We start from the raw sequence: 16,649 nt of genomic DNA, 5'->3' as shown, positions 1-16,649 counted from the left end.
TCATTAATTTGTTGTGAGGATTAAATAAGATCACACTCATAAAACACTCAACACAGGCCCAGGTGCAATATAAATGATAAATGTTACAGAAAAAATAAGATGGCATTTATTGTAACTTTGACAGAAAGATGTTACATTCCATTAAAATCTCCACATAACAAGTTCATTCTTATGAAACAGAATGTTCTCAGCACAGTGTTATAGTCCCATACCCTACACTCTTCCCAATCTCTAGGAATACTTTTTTGCACTCCCCCAAATAGGAACACTCCTCCAGCTACAATTACTGTGTAGTAAGCGCTCCTGCCCTCGGGCAACAGAGCTGGAGGGCTGCATGGCCTCTCACTCTCTTTCTGGGCAATCTACACCATGCCCATTATTTCAGTTATCTTTATGATTCCCAATTGTTTATCCCAGTCTAGCCCTCTCTTTTGAGATTCAGACTTATATATTTAAAGGTTTACTCAACATCTCCACTTGGATGTTGACACCTTGTTTTTTTTGTCTCCTTTGGTAACTATTGCTTGGTTTGTCCAGAATTCTTTCACTGACCTTTGTTCTGATGAAAGATCCCATCCCCTCTTAGTGAAATAATCAGATTCCCCATCCTTGAATGTTTAAACCTGACTGGGGACTATAGAGACTGAGGTTCTGCTACCTAAATGTCTCAAGCTCGATGGTTCCTGACCTCCCTGAGGCCTTGTTTTTCAGCATGTCAATTTAGATTTGAGTAATTCCAATATCCTTCCAAATACTCCTTTTTGTTTAAGTTATGCAAAATCAATTGCTGTGGTCTGCAACTGAAGAATTCTGATTTAAAAATTATACCACAGACCCGGTTACAATCACGAGACCTTTGGAGAGAATTATGAGGGGCATTTTATAACTGGTTATTAGTCTCAGCTAGACTAAAGGCTGTGAGGTGGCCCGAATTCCAGGATAAGAAAATAGTATCCATTGTTCTAGGATTTCCACTAATACATATAAGGTATTTATACAAAGTACTAAAAGGTAGCCTCTTCAAGAAGACAAATCATACTAAGATGTGTCCTCAAAGTAGCTGAACTACAAAATGGTGAAATGGTGCTCTTTCCTCTTGGATGGGGCAGGACCAAACTAGGATATACAAGTTAGAGAGCAGAGTATGGGTTAATTGCAGTCCCCATTCACACTCTTGGTCCTGTGCCTTTTAAGTCAACAAACTGAAAAACTTTATATGATGACTCTACATGGTATGCATGCAGCCAAAAATAGGGGAAAGAAATGCTATAATTTTTTTCCACCTTTATTAAGATATAACTGAAAAATAAAAATTGTGTATATTTAAGATGTACAGTGTGATGATTTGATATATATACATACACATTGTGAAATGATTACCATAGTCAAGCTAATTAGCACATCCATCACCTCACATGATTACCATTTGATATGGTTTGGATGTTTGTCCCCTCCAAATCTCATGTTGAAAGGTAATCAGCAGCGTTGCAGGTGGGGCCAGGTGGGAGGTGTTTGGATCATGGAGGTGGATCCCTCATGAATGGCTTAGGTCCATCCCCTTGATGATAAATGAGTTCTTGCTCTGAGTTTACATGAGATCTGGTTGTTCAAAAGAGTGTGGCACCTCCCCCGTCTTCCTCTGGTTTTCACCATTTGATGAGCTTGCTCCCCCTTCTCCTTCTGCCATGATTAGAAGCTTCCTGAGGTCCTCATCAGAAGCAGATGCTGGCATCAGAAAACTGGTACTGAGGGTGGGGTATTAATATGAATTTACCTGAAAATGGGGAAGCAGCTTTGCAACTGGGTAATGGGCAGAGGCTAGAAGAGTTTGGAGGTCTCAGAAGACAGGAAAATGAGGGAAAGTTTGGAACTTCTTAGAGACTGGTTAAGTGGTTGCAACCAAAATGCTGATAGAAACATGGACAGTGAAAGCCAGGCTGATGAGGTCTTAGAAGGAAATAAGGAAGTTATTTGGAACTGGAGGAAAGGTCACCCTTATTATGCCTTATCAAAGAGCCTGGCTGCATTGTGCCCTGGTATTAGGGAACTGTGGAAGGTTCAACCTAAGAGTGAGGACTTAGGGTACCAGTGGAAGAAACTTCTAAGCAGCAAAGCATTCAAGAAATGGTGTGGCTGTTTCTAACAACCTATGATCCAATATGGGAGCAATGGAATTACTTAAGGTTGGGACTCACATTTAAAAGCAGAGTCCAAATGTTTAGAAAATGTATAGCCTGGCCCTGTGGCAGAGAAAGAAAAGTATTTTCAGGGGAAGAATCCAAGCAGGTTGCACAGCAACCACTTACTGGAGAGATTAGCATGACTCAAAAGAGAGCCAAGTGGTAATATCCAACACAATGGGGAAAAGGCCTCAAAGGCATTTTAGAAGTCTTTGGGACAGCCCCTCCCATCACAGTCCCAGAGGCCTAGGAGGAAAGAATGGTTTAGGGGGCCAGGCCTGGGGCACCACTGGCTTGTGCAGCCTCAGGACACTTCACCACCCATCCAGGCCCCTCTAGCACCAGCTCAAAGGGCCCCAAGTACAGCTCCAGCCACTGCTTCAGAGGGTACAAGCCATAAGCCATGGCAGCTTCTATGTGGTGTTAAGTCAGCCTGGGTGACAGAGTGAGACCCTGTGTTAAAAAAAAAAAAAAAAAAAAAGGAATGAAGTACTGATACATGTTAGTTACACACAGGTGACACTTGAAAACTTTATGCTAAGTGACAGAAACCAGAAACAAAAGGCCACATATTGTGAAATTCTATTTATATGAAATATCCAAAATAGGCAAATCCATATAATCAGAAAGTAGATTCGTGGTTGCCAGAGGCTACGGTGGTGGAAGGAAGAATTGCTAGTGATTGCTAACAGGTATAGGGTTTCTGTTTGGGGTGTTGAAAATATTTTGGAACTAGATAGTTGTGATAGTTCCAGAGCATTGCGAATATACTAATATCACAAAAAGGTACACTTCAAAAAAGAGGTAAATTTTCAGGTATGTGAATAGAATCAAAAAATATCAAGTAAATAAATCCATAAAAATGCAATTGTAAAAGAAAATGGGAAGGTGGAAACAACCCAAATGTCCATCAGTGGAGGAATGGATAAACAAAATGTGGTCTATATGTATAATAGGCTATTATTCAGCCTTAAAAAGGAGGAAATTCTGACACATGCTCCAACATAGATAAACTAGAAGACACTATGCTAAGTGAAATAATCCAGACATAAAATGGGAAATATTGTGTGTTTACACTGATATAAGTTACCTAAAATAGTTACATTCAGAGACCAAAAGTTATGAGGGGCTTGAGGAAAAGGGTAATACAGAGTAATTGTTTAATAGTTGTGAACTTTCAGTTTGAGAAGTGAAAAGGTTCTGGAAATGGATGGTGGTGATGATTGAACAACAATGTAAATTTATGTAATCCCAATGAACTCTACACTTAAAAATGGTAAAAATATCAAATTTTATGTTATGTATATTTTACCACAATAACAATAATAGGCAATTGAAAAAGAAATGAAAAAAATCCCATTTACAATAGCCAAAAATAAAATTAAATACCTGGAATTAACCAAAGAAGCGAAATATCTTTACAATGAAAACTATAAACACTGATGAAAGAAATTGAAGAGGACACCAAAAAAGGGGAAAATATTCCATGTTCACAGAGTGGAAGAATTAATATTGTTAAAATGCCCATATTACCCAAAGCAGTCTACAGATACAACACAATCCCTATCAAAACACCAATTACATTCTGCACAGAAATAGAAAAAACAAACCTAAAATTTATATGGAGTCATAAAAGACCCAGAATAGCCAAAGCTGTCCTGAGCAAAAAGAATAACACTGGAGGAATCATATTACCTAACTTCAAATTATACTACAGAGTTATAGTAACCAAAAGGGCACGGTACTGGCAAAAAAACAAAAAAACAAAACAAACAACAACAACAACAAAAAACAGACACATAGACCAATGGAACAGAATAGAGAACCCAGAAAAATATCCATTCACCTACAATGAACTCATTTTCAACAAAGATGCCAAGAATATACATTGGGGAAGACAGTCTCTTCAATAAATAGTGCAGGGAAAACTGCATATTCATATGCAGAAAAATGAAACTTGATTCCTATCTCTTGGTTTATACAAAAATAAAATCAAAATCAATCAAATACTTAAATCTAAGACCGCAAACTATGAAAACACTAAAATAAAACACTGGGGAAACTGTTCAGGACATTGGTCTGGGGAAAAAATTTCTTGAGTAATACTCCACAAGCACAGGCAACCAAAGGAAAAATGGGCAAATAGGATCACATCAAGTTAAAAAGCTTCTGCACAGCAAAGGAAAAAATGAAGTGAAGATACAACTCACAGAATGAAAGAGAATATCTGCAAACTATATATCTGACAAGGGATTAATAAGCAGAATGTGCAAGGAGCTGAAACAACTCGATAGAAAAAAAATAAAACAATCTGATTTTAAAATGGCTAAAAGATCTGAATAGACATTTTTCAAAAGAAAACATACAAATGGCAAATAGGCATATGAAAAGGTGCTCAACATCACTGATCATCAGAGAAATGCACATCAAAACTACAATGAGATATCATCTCACCTCCATTAAAATGACTTCCATCCAAAAGACAGGCAATAACAAGAGCTGGAAAAGATGTGGAGAAAAGGGAGTCCTCGTACACTGTTGATGGGAATGTAAATTAGTACCACTAACGAAAACAGTTTGGAGGTTCCTTAAAAGTCCAAAAATAGAGCTACCATATGATCTAACAATCCAACTGCTTGGTATATACCCAAAAGAAAGGAAATCAGTATATCAAAGTGATATCTGTACTCTCATGTTTATTGCAGCACTGTTCACAACAGCCAAGATTTGGAAGCAACATTAGGTGTCCATCAGCTGACGAATGGATAAAGAAAATGTGGTACATATCACAATGGAGTCCTATTCAGCCACGAAAAAGGAATGAGATCCTGTCATTTGCAACAACATGGATGGAACAGGAAGTCATTATGCTAAATGAAATAAGCATTATTTTATTATGTTAAATGAAATAAACCAGGCACAGAAAGACAAACATCACATGTTCTCATTTACTGTGGGATCTAAAAATTAAAACAATCGAACTCATGGAGATAGAGGGTAGATGAATGGTTACCAGAGTCTGGGAAGTGAAGGTGGGTAATGGGTACAAAAAAAATTGATAGAATGAATAAGATCTAGTATTTGATAGCACAACAGGCTGACTATAGTCAATAATAATTTAATTATACTTTTTAAGATAACTAAAAGAGTATAATTGGATTGTTTATAACACAAAGGACAAATGCTTGAGGTAATGAATACCCTATTTAATCTGATGTGATTATTAAGCATTGCATGCCCATATCAAAATATCTCATGTGCCTGATAAAAATATACACCTACTATGTACCTGCAAAAATTAAATATTAAGAAAAATAAGTAAAAAATAAAAATAATTAAGATGAAATTAATAATTACTGAAGTAGAAAGCAAACAATAATAGAACCATGGAGTGGATCAATAACAAGAAATAATATTTACTTGAAAAGACTAATAGAATACAAAAGTTTTTGTCAAGTATGATTTCAAAAATAAAGAAGGCACAAATTAACATTAAAAAATGAAAGGGTATAATGTGGGTGGGCCTAATACTATCAATTGAAGGCTTTAATGGAACAAAGACTAATCTCCCCCAAGCAAGAAGGAATTTTGGAGTACAGGCAAGATGGCCAAATAGGAACAGCTCCAGTCTGCAGCTACCAGCGAGACAAATGCAGAAGGCAGGTGATTTCTGCATTTCCAACTGAGGTACTCAGTTCATCTCACTGGGACTGGTTAGGCAGTGGGTGCAACCCACAGAGGGCGAGCAAAAGCATGGTGGGGCATTGCCTCACCCAGGAAATGCAAGAAGCCGGGGGACCTCCCTCCCCCAGCCAAGGGAAGCCATGAGGGACTGTGCTACCCGGCCTGGATACTACGTTTATTTCCCATGGTTTTTGCAATCTGCAAATCAGCAGATTCCCTTATGCGCCTACACTACCAGGCCCTGCGTTTCAAGCACAAAACTGGGCGACTGTTTGGGCAGACGCCAAGCTAGCTGCAGGAGTTTTTTTCATACCCCAGTGGCACCTGGAACCTCAGTGAGACAGAACCATTTACTGCCCTGGAAAGAGGGCTGAAGCCAGGGTGATCTCTCTCAGCAGGTCCCACTCCCATAGAGCCCAGCAAGCTAAGAACCACTGGCTTGAAATTCTCGCTGCTGGCACAGCAGTCTGAAGTCAACCAGGATCTAGCTTGGTGGGAGGAGGGGTGTCTGCCATTACTGAGGCTTTATTATTCGGTTTTCCCCTGACACTGCTAAGGAGGCTGGGAGATTTGGGCTGGGCGGAATTCACCACAACGTGGCAAAGCGGCTGTGGCCAGACTGCTTCTCTAGATTCCTCCTCAAAGGGCAGAGCATCTCTAAAGTAAAGGCAACAGCCCCAGTTGGGAGCCCTCTTGACCCCTGGGAGCCCTGTTGGGAGCCCCAACAGCCTCCCAACAGGGGTCAACAGACACCTCATACAGGAGAGCTCTGGCTGGCATCAGGCCTGTGTCCCGCTGGGACAAAGCTTCCAGAGGAAGAAGCAGGCAGCAATCTTTGCTGCTCTGCGGCCTCTACTTGTGATACTGCTGTTCTGCAGCCTCCACTGGTGATACCCAGTTGAACAGGGTCTGAGGTGGACCTCCCACAAACTGCAGCAGACCTGCAGAAGAGAGGCCTGATTGTTAGAAGAAAAACTAACAAACAGAAAGTAAAAGCATCAACATCAACAAAAAAGACCCCCACACAAAAACCCCATCCAAAGGTTATCAACCTCAAAGATCAAAAGTAGAAAAATCCACAAAGATAAGGAAAAACCAGCGAAAAATGCAAAAATTCCAAAAACCAGAATGCTACTTCTCCAAATGATCACAACTCCTCTCCAGCAAGGGCACAAAACTAGATGGAGAATGAGACTGATAAACTGACAGAAGTAGGCTTCAGAAGGTGGGGCATAAGGAGCATGTTCTAACCCAATGTTAGAAGCTAAAAACCTTGATAAAAGGTTACAGGAATTGCTAACAAGAATAACCAGTTTCGAGAAGAACATAAATGATCTGATGGAGCTGAAAAACACAGCATGAGAACTTTGTGAAGCATACCCAAGTATCAATAGCTGAATCAATCAAGCAGAAGAGAAGATATCAGAAATTGAAGATCAACTTACTGAAATAAAGAGTGAAGACAAGATTAAAGAAAAAAGAATGAAATAGAACAAACAAAACCTCCAACAAATATGGGACTATGTGAAAAGACCAAACCTATGATTGATTGGGGTCCCTGAAACTGATGGGGAGAACGGAACCAAGTTGGAAAACACACTTCAGGATATGATGGTGGAGAACTTTCCCCACCTAGCAAGAGAGGCCAACATTCAAATTCAGGAAACACAGAGAACATCATGAAGATACTCCTCGAGAAGAGCAATCCCAGACACATAATCATCAGATTCCCCAAGGTTGAAATGAAGGAAAAAAATGTTAAGGGCAGCCACAGAGAAAGGTCAGGTTACCTACAAAGGGAAGCCCATCAGACTAACAGCTGATCTCTCTGCAGAAACCCTACAAGGCAGAAGAGAGTGGGGGCCAATATTCAACACTCTTAAGGAAAAGAATTTTCAACCCAGAATTTCATATCCAGCCAAACTAAGCTTCATAAGTGAAGGAGAAATAAAATCCTTTACAGACAAGCAAATGCTGAGAGATTTTGTCGCCACCAGGCCTGCCTTACAAGACCTCCTGAAGCAAGCACTAAACATGGAAAGGAACAACCGGTACCAGCCACTGCAAAAACACACCAAATTGTAAAGACCACTGATGCTAGGGAGAAACTGCATCAACTAACAGGCAAAATAAATAGCTAGCATTATAATGACAGGATCAAATTCACACATAACAATATTAACCTTAAATATAAATGGACTAACAGACTGGCAAATTGGATAAAGAGTCAAGACCCATTGGTGTGCTGTATTCAGGAGACCCATCTCACGTGCAAAGACACATATAGGCTCAAAATAAAGGGTTGGAGAAATATTTACCAAGCAAATGGAAAGCAAATAAAAGCAGAAGTTGCAATCGTAGTCTCTGATAAAATAAACTTTAAACCAACAAAGATCAAAAAAGACAAAGAAGGGCATTAAATAATGGTAAAGGGATCAATTCAACAAGAAGAGCTAACTATCCTAAATATATATGCACCCAATACAGCAGCACCCGGATTCATAAAACAAGTTCTTAGAGAACTACAAAGAAACTTAGACTCCCACACAATAATAGTGGGAGATTTTTAACTCCCCACTGTCAATATTAGACAGATCAATGAGACACAAAATTAACAAGGATATTCAGGACTTAAACTTAGCTCTAGAACAACTGACCTAATAGACATCTACAGAACTCTCCACCCCAAATAGACAGAATATACATTCTTCTCAGCACCACATAGCACTTATTCTAAATCGACCATATAATTGGAAGTAAAACACTTCTCAGCAAATACAAAAGAACAGAAATCATAACAAACAGCCTCTCAGACCACAGTGCAATCAAATTAGAACTCAGGATGAAGAAACTCATTCAAAACCACATAACTAATGGAAACTGAACAACCTGCTCCTGAATGAATACTGGGTAAATAACGAAATTAAGGCAGAAATAAAGAAGTTCTTTGAAACCAATGAGAACAAAGACACAACATACCAGAATCTCTGGGACATCACTAAAGCTGTGTTAAGAGGGAATTTTATAGTACTAAATGCCCACATTAGAAAGCTGGAAAGATCTGAATTTGACACCCGAACATCACAATAAAAGAACTAAAGAAGTGGCCAGGCATGGTGGCTCATGCCTGTAATCCCAGCACTTTGGGAGGCCAAGGTGGGCAGATCACGAGGTCAGGAGATCGAGACCATCCTTGCTAACACAGTGAAACCCCGTCTCTATTGAAAATACAAAAAAATTAGCCAGGTGTGGTGGTGGGCACCTGTAGTCCCAGCTACTCGGGAGGCTGAGGCAGGAGAATGGCGTGAGCCCAGGAGGCGGAGCTTTCAGTGAGCCGAGATCGTGCCACTGCACTCCAGCCTGGGTGACAAAGTGAGACTCCATCTCAAAAAAAAAAAAAAAAAAAAAAGGAAAGAACAAAAACTAGAGGAGCAAGAGCAAACAAATTCAAAAACTAGCAAAAGACAAGAAATAACTAAGATCAGAGCAGAACAGAAGGAGATAGAGACACGAAAAACCCTTCAAAATATCAATGAATCCAGGAGCTGGTTTTTTTTAAAAGATTAACACAATAGATTGACCACTAGCCAGACTAATAAAGAAGAAAACAGAAGAATCAAATAGACACAATAAAAAATGATAAAGAGGATATCACCACTGATCCCACAGAAATACAAACTACCATCAGAGAATACTATAAACACCTCTACACAAATCAACTAGAAAATCTAGAAGAAATGTATAAGTTCCTGGACATATACACCCTCCCAAGACTGAATCGAGAAGAAGTCGAATCCCCAAATAGACCAATAACAAGTTCTGAAATTGAGGCAGTAATTAATAGCCTACCAACGAAAAGAAAACCAGGACCAGACAGATTCACAGCCTAATTCTACCAGAGGTACAAAGAGGAGCTGGTACCATTCTTTCTGAAACTATTCCAAACAATGGAAAAAGACAGACTTCTCCCTAACTCATTTTATGAGGCCAACATCATCCTAATACCAAAACCTGGCAGAGATAGAACAAAAAAGAGAAAATTTCGGGCCAATATCCCTGATGAAGATCGATGTAAAAATCCTCAATAAAATACTGGCAAACTGAATCCAGTAGCATATTATGAAGCTCATCCACCATGATCAAGTCAGCTTCATCCCTGGGATGCAAGGCTGGTTCAACATATGCAAATCAATAAACGTAACCCATCACATAAATAGAACCAATGACAAAAGCCACAATTATCTCAATAGATGCAGAAAAGGCCTTTAATAAAATTCAACATTCCCTCATGCTAAAAACTCTCAATAAACTAGGTATTGATGGAACATACCTTAAAATAATAAGAGCTATTTATGACAAACCCATAGCCAATATCATATTGAATGGGCAAAAGCTGGAAGCAGTCCCTTTGAAAATAGGCACAAGACAAGCATGCCCTCTCTCACCACTCCTATTCAACATAGTACTGGAAGTTCCAGGGCAATCAGGCAAGAGAAAGAAATAAAGGGTACTTAAATAGGAAGAGAGAAAGTCAAATTTTCTCTGTTTGCAGATGACATGACCGTATATTTAGAAAACCCCATTGTCTCAGCCCAAAAACTCCTTAAGCTGATAAGCAACTTCAGCAAAGTCTCAGAATACAAAATCAATGTACAAAAATCACAGGCATTCCTATACACCAATAATAGACGAGCAGAGAGTCAAATCATGAGTGAACTCCCATTCACAATTGCTAAAAAGAGAATAAAACACTTAGAAATACAAACGTGAAGGACCTCTTCAAGGAGAACTAAAAACCACTGCTCAAGAAAATAAGAGAGGACACAAACAAATGGAAAAATATTCCATGCTCATGGATAGGAAAAATCAATATTATGAAAACAGCCATGTTGCCCAAAGTAATTTATAGATTCAATGTTATTCCCATCAAGCTACCATTTATTTTCTTCACAGAATTAGAAAAAAACTACTTTAAATTTCACATGGAACAAAAAAAGGAGCCGGAATAGCCAAGACAATCCTAAGCAGAAAGAACAAAGCTGGAGGCATCACACTACACAACTTCAAACTATGCTACAGGGCTACAGTAACCAAAGCAGCATGGTACTGGTACCAAAACAGATATGTAGACCAATGGAACAGAATAGAGACTTAAGAAGTAAGACTACACATCTGCAATCATCTGATCTTCAACAAACCTGATAAAAACAAGCAATGGGGAAAGGATTCCCTATTTAATAAATGGTGCTGGGAAAACTGGCCAGCCATATGTAGAAAGCTGAAACTGGACCCCTTCCTTACACCTTATACAAAAATAAACTCAAGATGGATTAAAGACTTAAATGTAAAGCCAAAAACCATATAAACACTAGAAGAAAACCTAGGCAATACTATTCAGGACATAGGCATGGGCAAAGACTTCATGACTAAAACACCAAAAGCAATGGCAACAAAAGCCAAAATTGACAAATGGGATCTAATAAAACTAAAGAGCTTCTGCACAGCAAAAGAAACTATCATCAGAGTGAACAGGCAACCTATAGAATGGGAGAACATTTTTGCAACCTCTCCATCTGACAAAGATGTAATATCCAGAATCTACAAGGAATTTAAACAAATTTACAAGAAAAAAACAAACAACCCCATCAAAAAGTGGGCAAAGGATATGAACAGACACTTCTCAAAAGAAGGCATTTATACAGCCAACAAACATGAAAAAATGCTCATCATCACTGGTCATCAGAGAAATGCAAATCAAAACCACAATAAGATACCATCTCATGCCAGTTAGAACGGCGATCATTAAAAAGTCAGAAACAACAGATGCTAGAGAGGTTGTGGAGAAATAGGAACGCTTTTACACAGTTGGTGGGAGTGTAAATTAGTTCAATCATTGTGGAAGACAGTGTGACGATTCCTCAAGGATCTAGAATCAGAAATACCCCTTGACTCAGCAATCCCATTACTGGATATATACCCAAAGTATTATAAATCATTCTACTATAAAGACGCATGCACACATATATTTATTGCAGCACTATTTACAACAGCAAAGACTTGGAACCAACTCCAATGCCCATCAATGATAGACTGGATAAAGAAAATGTGGCACATATACACCATGGAATACTATACAGCTATAAAAAGAATGAGTTCATGTCCTTTGCAGGGACATGGATGAAGCTGGAAACCATCATTCTCAGCAAACAAACACAGGAACAGAAAACCAAACACTGCACGTTCTCACTCATAGTGGGAGTTGAACAATGAGAACACATGGACACAGGGAGGGGAACATCACATACCAGGGCCTGGCAAGGGTTGGGAGAAGGGGAGGGAGAGCATTAGGACAAATACCTAATGTATGTGGGGCTTAAAACCTAGATGACAGGTTGATAGGTGCAGCAAACCACCATGGCACATGTATACCTATGTAACAAACCTGTATGTTCTGCACATGTACCCCAGAACTTAAAGTAAATTTTATTTTAAAAAGAATTAATGGAAATGCAGAAAAGATCAGTGAAAAATATGAACTGGTATCATTATCAATTTGATTGCCAGATATGTCTTCTAAGTGTTTCACTTTCTATTCCGCTACTACAAAAGTTTGTGCCAGAATCTATTTAAAATAAATACAACACATAATCTCAAAAAAAAATGAAAGGGGACCAAACTACAGAAAGAGACTATATTAAAAAATTATTTTAAGAATACCGTATAACTTTTACACCAATAATTTTGAAAATCTGGGTGAAATGGATAATTTCTAGGAAAATTAGTCCAAGAATTGTCCTATGAAATAGAAGACTTACATAAACCTGTTAATCACTGAAGAATGTATAATAATAGTCAATAATCTACCTTAAAAGTCACCATTTCCAAAAATGTTGTGGGTGTTTGACAAAGCCATCTAGGAACAGAATAATGAAACTTTCCAAACATTTTTTCCATATTAAAAAAATGGTAAATGACACCACACAGCTATAAGGCTGGTATAATCTTGATACCAAAACTGACAAATAAGGGAAAGAAAATGATAGCCCACCTCACATATGAACCTTGATATAAAAGCATATAACCTTGATACAAAAATTGAACAAGCACAAGAGAACTACAGGCCAGCATTTTTCACAGGAGTGCTAATAGCATTTTTGTTGAGACCGTTCTTCATTTAGCATCGCTAGTCACCATTTCCTCAATTATAGTAGGACTCCCCCAACTCACACACTCAATAAACTGACAACCAAAAGCACCTCCAGATATTTCCAAATGCCTTCTTGAGGGGTAGTTTTGCCCAACTGAGGATCAACGCTATAGGCAATCTCATTTATAAACACAGATTTTTAAAATGCCAAATAAAATACTAGTCACTCAAATCCTGCAGTAGATTTAAAAAGATCCATTGTGCCCCAATAGGCTAATCCTAGGACTGCAGGGAAGGTTTAACATTTAAAGATTTGTCAACGTGGAACAGGGCACTAACTCCTTACTTAGAAAACTGGCAATTAAAGGGAAAGAGTTAAGAATTTACTGTGTCTTTCCCATAGAAACTGTGTTTTAGGCTTACCAAATAACCCTAGTAGATGAAGGATAGTTCTTCTTACAGAGGAATTCTAGCTGATGAATACTGAAAGAATGATAGAATTAGAAAATCATTACTTTGAAATCCCTAATGAAATAATTGATTCGAATAACAATTATCAAATAAATGGTAAAGCAATGCAAAAGGTGAAAGGATGATGGAGAACTTTACAATGAAGGGATCAGACTATCACCACCTCAATCCATTTTTAGTATTACTAAAAGTGAGACAACTGCAAATTACATAAAAGGAAGTATAATAATTTTAAAAACCTGAATCTAATCAAGTCTTTTTATTCTTTTTTTGAGACAAGGTCTCACTCTGTTGACCAGGCTGGACTGCAGTAGCATGATCACTGCCCACTGCAGCCTTGACCTCCCCAGGCTCACGTGATTCTTCTACCTCAGCCTCCCAAGTAGCTGGGACTACAGGCGTGGGCCACCACAGCAGCTCATTTTTGCATTTTTTTAAAGACGAGTTTTCACCATATTGTCCAGGCTGATCTTGAACTCCTGGGCTCAAGCGATCCGCCCACCTCCCAAAGTGCTGAGATTACAGGTATGAGCCACACCACCCAGTCTAATCAAGTCTTTAGCTTTACATTCCAGTTTACAAGAAACAACAGGCAATACAGAAACAAGTAAAGTAACACCTCAAGGAAGTAATCAGTCAAATCCAGAATATGGGACAGTCTAGAGGACAAATGCCAAGTTTCTTCAACAAGCCAATGTCATTATGATAAAAGAGAGGAGGTACTGTTTGGTTTTAGCTTTTAAAATTTTTTAAAGAAACTTAAGAGATATAACATATTACAATAAGGTGACCTCAATTGGATCTGGATTCCAACAAACCTCAATGGCAAAAACATTTTCAGACAATTAGAAAAATCAGATTATTCACCAAGTATTAGTGTGAAAATGGCATTGTGACTATATGAGAAGATGTTCTTTTTGCTATAATTCTTTTGCTATGCATACTGAAATATTGAGGAGTGAAATTATATGATATTCCTGATTAGCCTAAAATATTCCAGCATAAAAGAGGGGAACAGCATAGTTGAAACAAGTATGGCAAAATGTTGATGGCTACTGAAGCTGAGTTATGAGTATGTAGGGGGTTTTATTGTACATTCTACTGTTATGTACATTTGGAAATTTTAATAAAAAATTGTTAAAGCTATCAATGCAATTTTATGCATTAATAATGTAAAGGGAGAAAACTATATGTCCAACTTACAGGTGAAAAAACAATGGATAAAGCTTTCCTTTTTCATCCATTCTTGTTTTTGGTTTTTGTTTTTGGTTTTTTTGTTTTTGTTTTTGTTTTTGTTGTTGTTGTTGTTTTGAGACATGGTCTCGCTCTGTCGCCCAGGCTGGAGTACAGTGGTGCAGTCACAGCTCACTGAAGTCTCAACCATCCCAGGCTCAAGCAATCCTACTATCTCAGCCCTCACCAAGTATCTTGGATTCTGTACAGGCACATGCCACCACACCTCGCTAATTTGTTTTTATTATTATTTTGTAGGGACGAGGTTTTGCTATGTCTCAAACTCCTGGACTCAAGTGATCTACTCTACCTAGCCTCCCAAATTGCTAGGATTACAGGCATGATCATTCTTGTTTTTAAAAAGCCTCAAAAAGGCAGAAATTCAACAGAGTTTATTTGACTTAATAAAGGGTAACTGCCAGACACCCACAGCAAACCTAATACTTGATGACATTTTAGAAGCATTCCCATTAAATGGAAGGATAAAATAAAGATATTTGATATTGCTATGATTCAAATTTAAATCGGAGGTCCTAGCCAATGCATTAAAACACAAAAAGCACACATGGTATACAGGCTAAAGACAAAGAGACAAAAACTATCAGTATTTGTAATCATCTGTTTTCCTACCAAGAAAATCCAATAGAATCAACAAAAAATCTATTAGAAAGAAAAGAGAATTTATTAGTAAAGTTGCTGGCACAAGACAACATACAAAAACCAATAGCTTTCTTATACTCCTATAGTAATTACAAAATGAAAGAAAAAGTTCTATTCACGGTAGCAACAAAAATGAAGTTATCTAGAAATAAAGCAAACAAGATATGTTCAAAATATTTACAGAGAGAAGTACGAAGTATTACTAAAGGACTTAAAAATTTGGATAAATGGAAAGTCATACCATGTTTATTTATATAAAGACTCATTCATGTAAAGATGCTAACTCTCCCTGGTTAAACCTGTAAACTCAGTGAAATACCAAATAAAAATGCTAATAAGATCCACATGGGTGTGATAATCTGCATTTAAAATTCATTGAAATAGTAAATATGTAAAAATAACCACAAAAATGAAAGGAGGCTCTTTCAATGCCAGATAACAAACATATTATAAAAATATAAAAATGAAAAGTATTACAAAAATATAAAAATGAAAAGTGAATATAAAAATGAAAACATATTATAAAAATATAAAAATGAAAGGTGTGGATACAGGTATAAATAAATGGATCAACAGAATCAAATAGAGAATCCTGAAACAAACCCAAGTATTCATAAGAATCTAATATTGATTAAAAGTAGTATTTAAAAGTCAGTGGAGAAAAGAAAGAGGCATGTAAGATATTCATTACAGCAGGTTTTACACTGGCAAAAATTTAGAAATAACCATGTCAGTGGGGAAATGGCTACACAAATTATAGTCTATTTATTCTAGTAGAATATCCTAGTTTTATCCTAGTATTCATAGTAGAATACTATGCAACCAAGAAAATGGTAGATTTATATGTATTAACATGAAAAGCTGTCAGACATTATGTTGGGTGAAAGTAGCAAACAGCAAAACAATACATATAGCATAACACAATTCATATTTTTAAGGCCACTAAATAATATTATAAATTCCCTACACATGCAGACGTGTTTGTAAATGCTTGTGAATGAATTTTAAAAGATGCAAGAGAGATTCCATTCCAAGATGGCTGAATAGGAACAGCTCCAGTCTGCAGCTCCCAGCATGATCAACGCAGAAGGTGGTGATTTCTGCATTTCCAACTGAGGTACCTGGTTCATCTCATTGGGACTGGCTGGACAGTGCGTGCAGCCCATAGAGGGTGAGCCAAAGCAGGGCAGGGTATCGCCTCACCCAGGAAGCACAAGAGGTGGGGAGATTTCCCTTTCCTAGCCAAGGGAAGCCGTGACACACTGTACCTGGAA

This window comes from Theropithecus gelada, chromosome X (genome assembly GCF_003255815.1).
Source record: "Theropithecus gelada isolate Dixy chromosome X, Tgel_1.0, whole genome shotgun sequence".
NCBI lineage: Eukaryota > Metazoa > Chordata > Mammalia > Primates > Cercopithecidae > Theropithecus > Theropithecus gelada.
The sequence above is the reverse complement of the archived record's forward strand: the minus strand, read 5'-3'. Positions refer to the sequence as shown.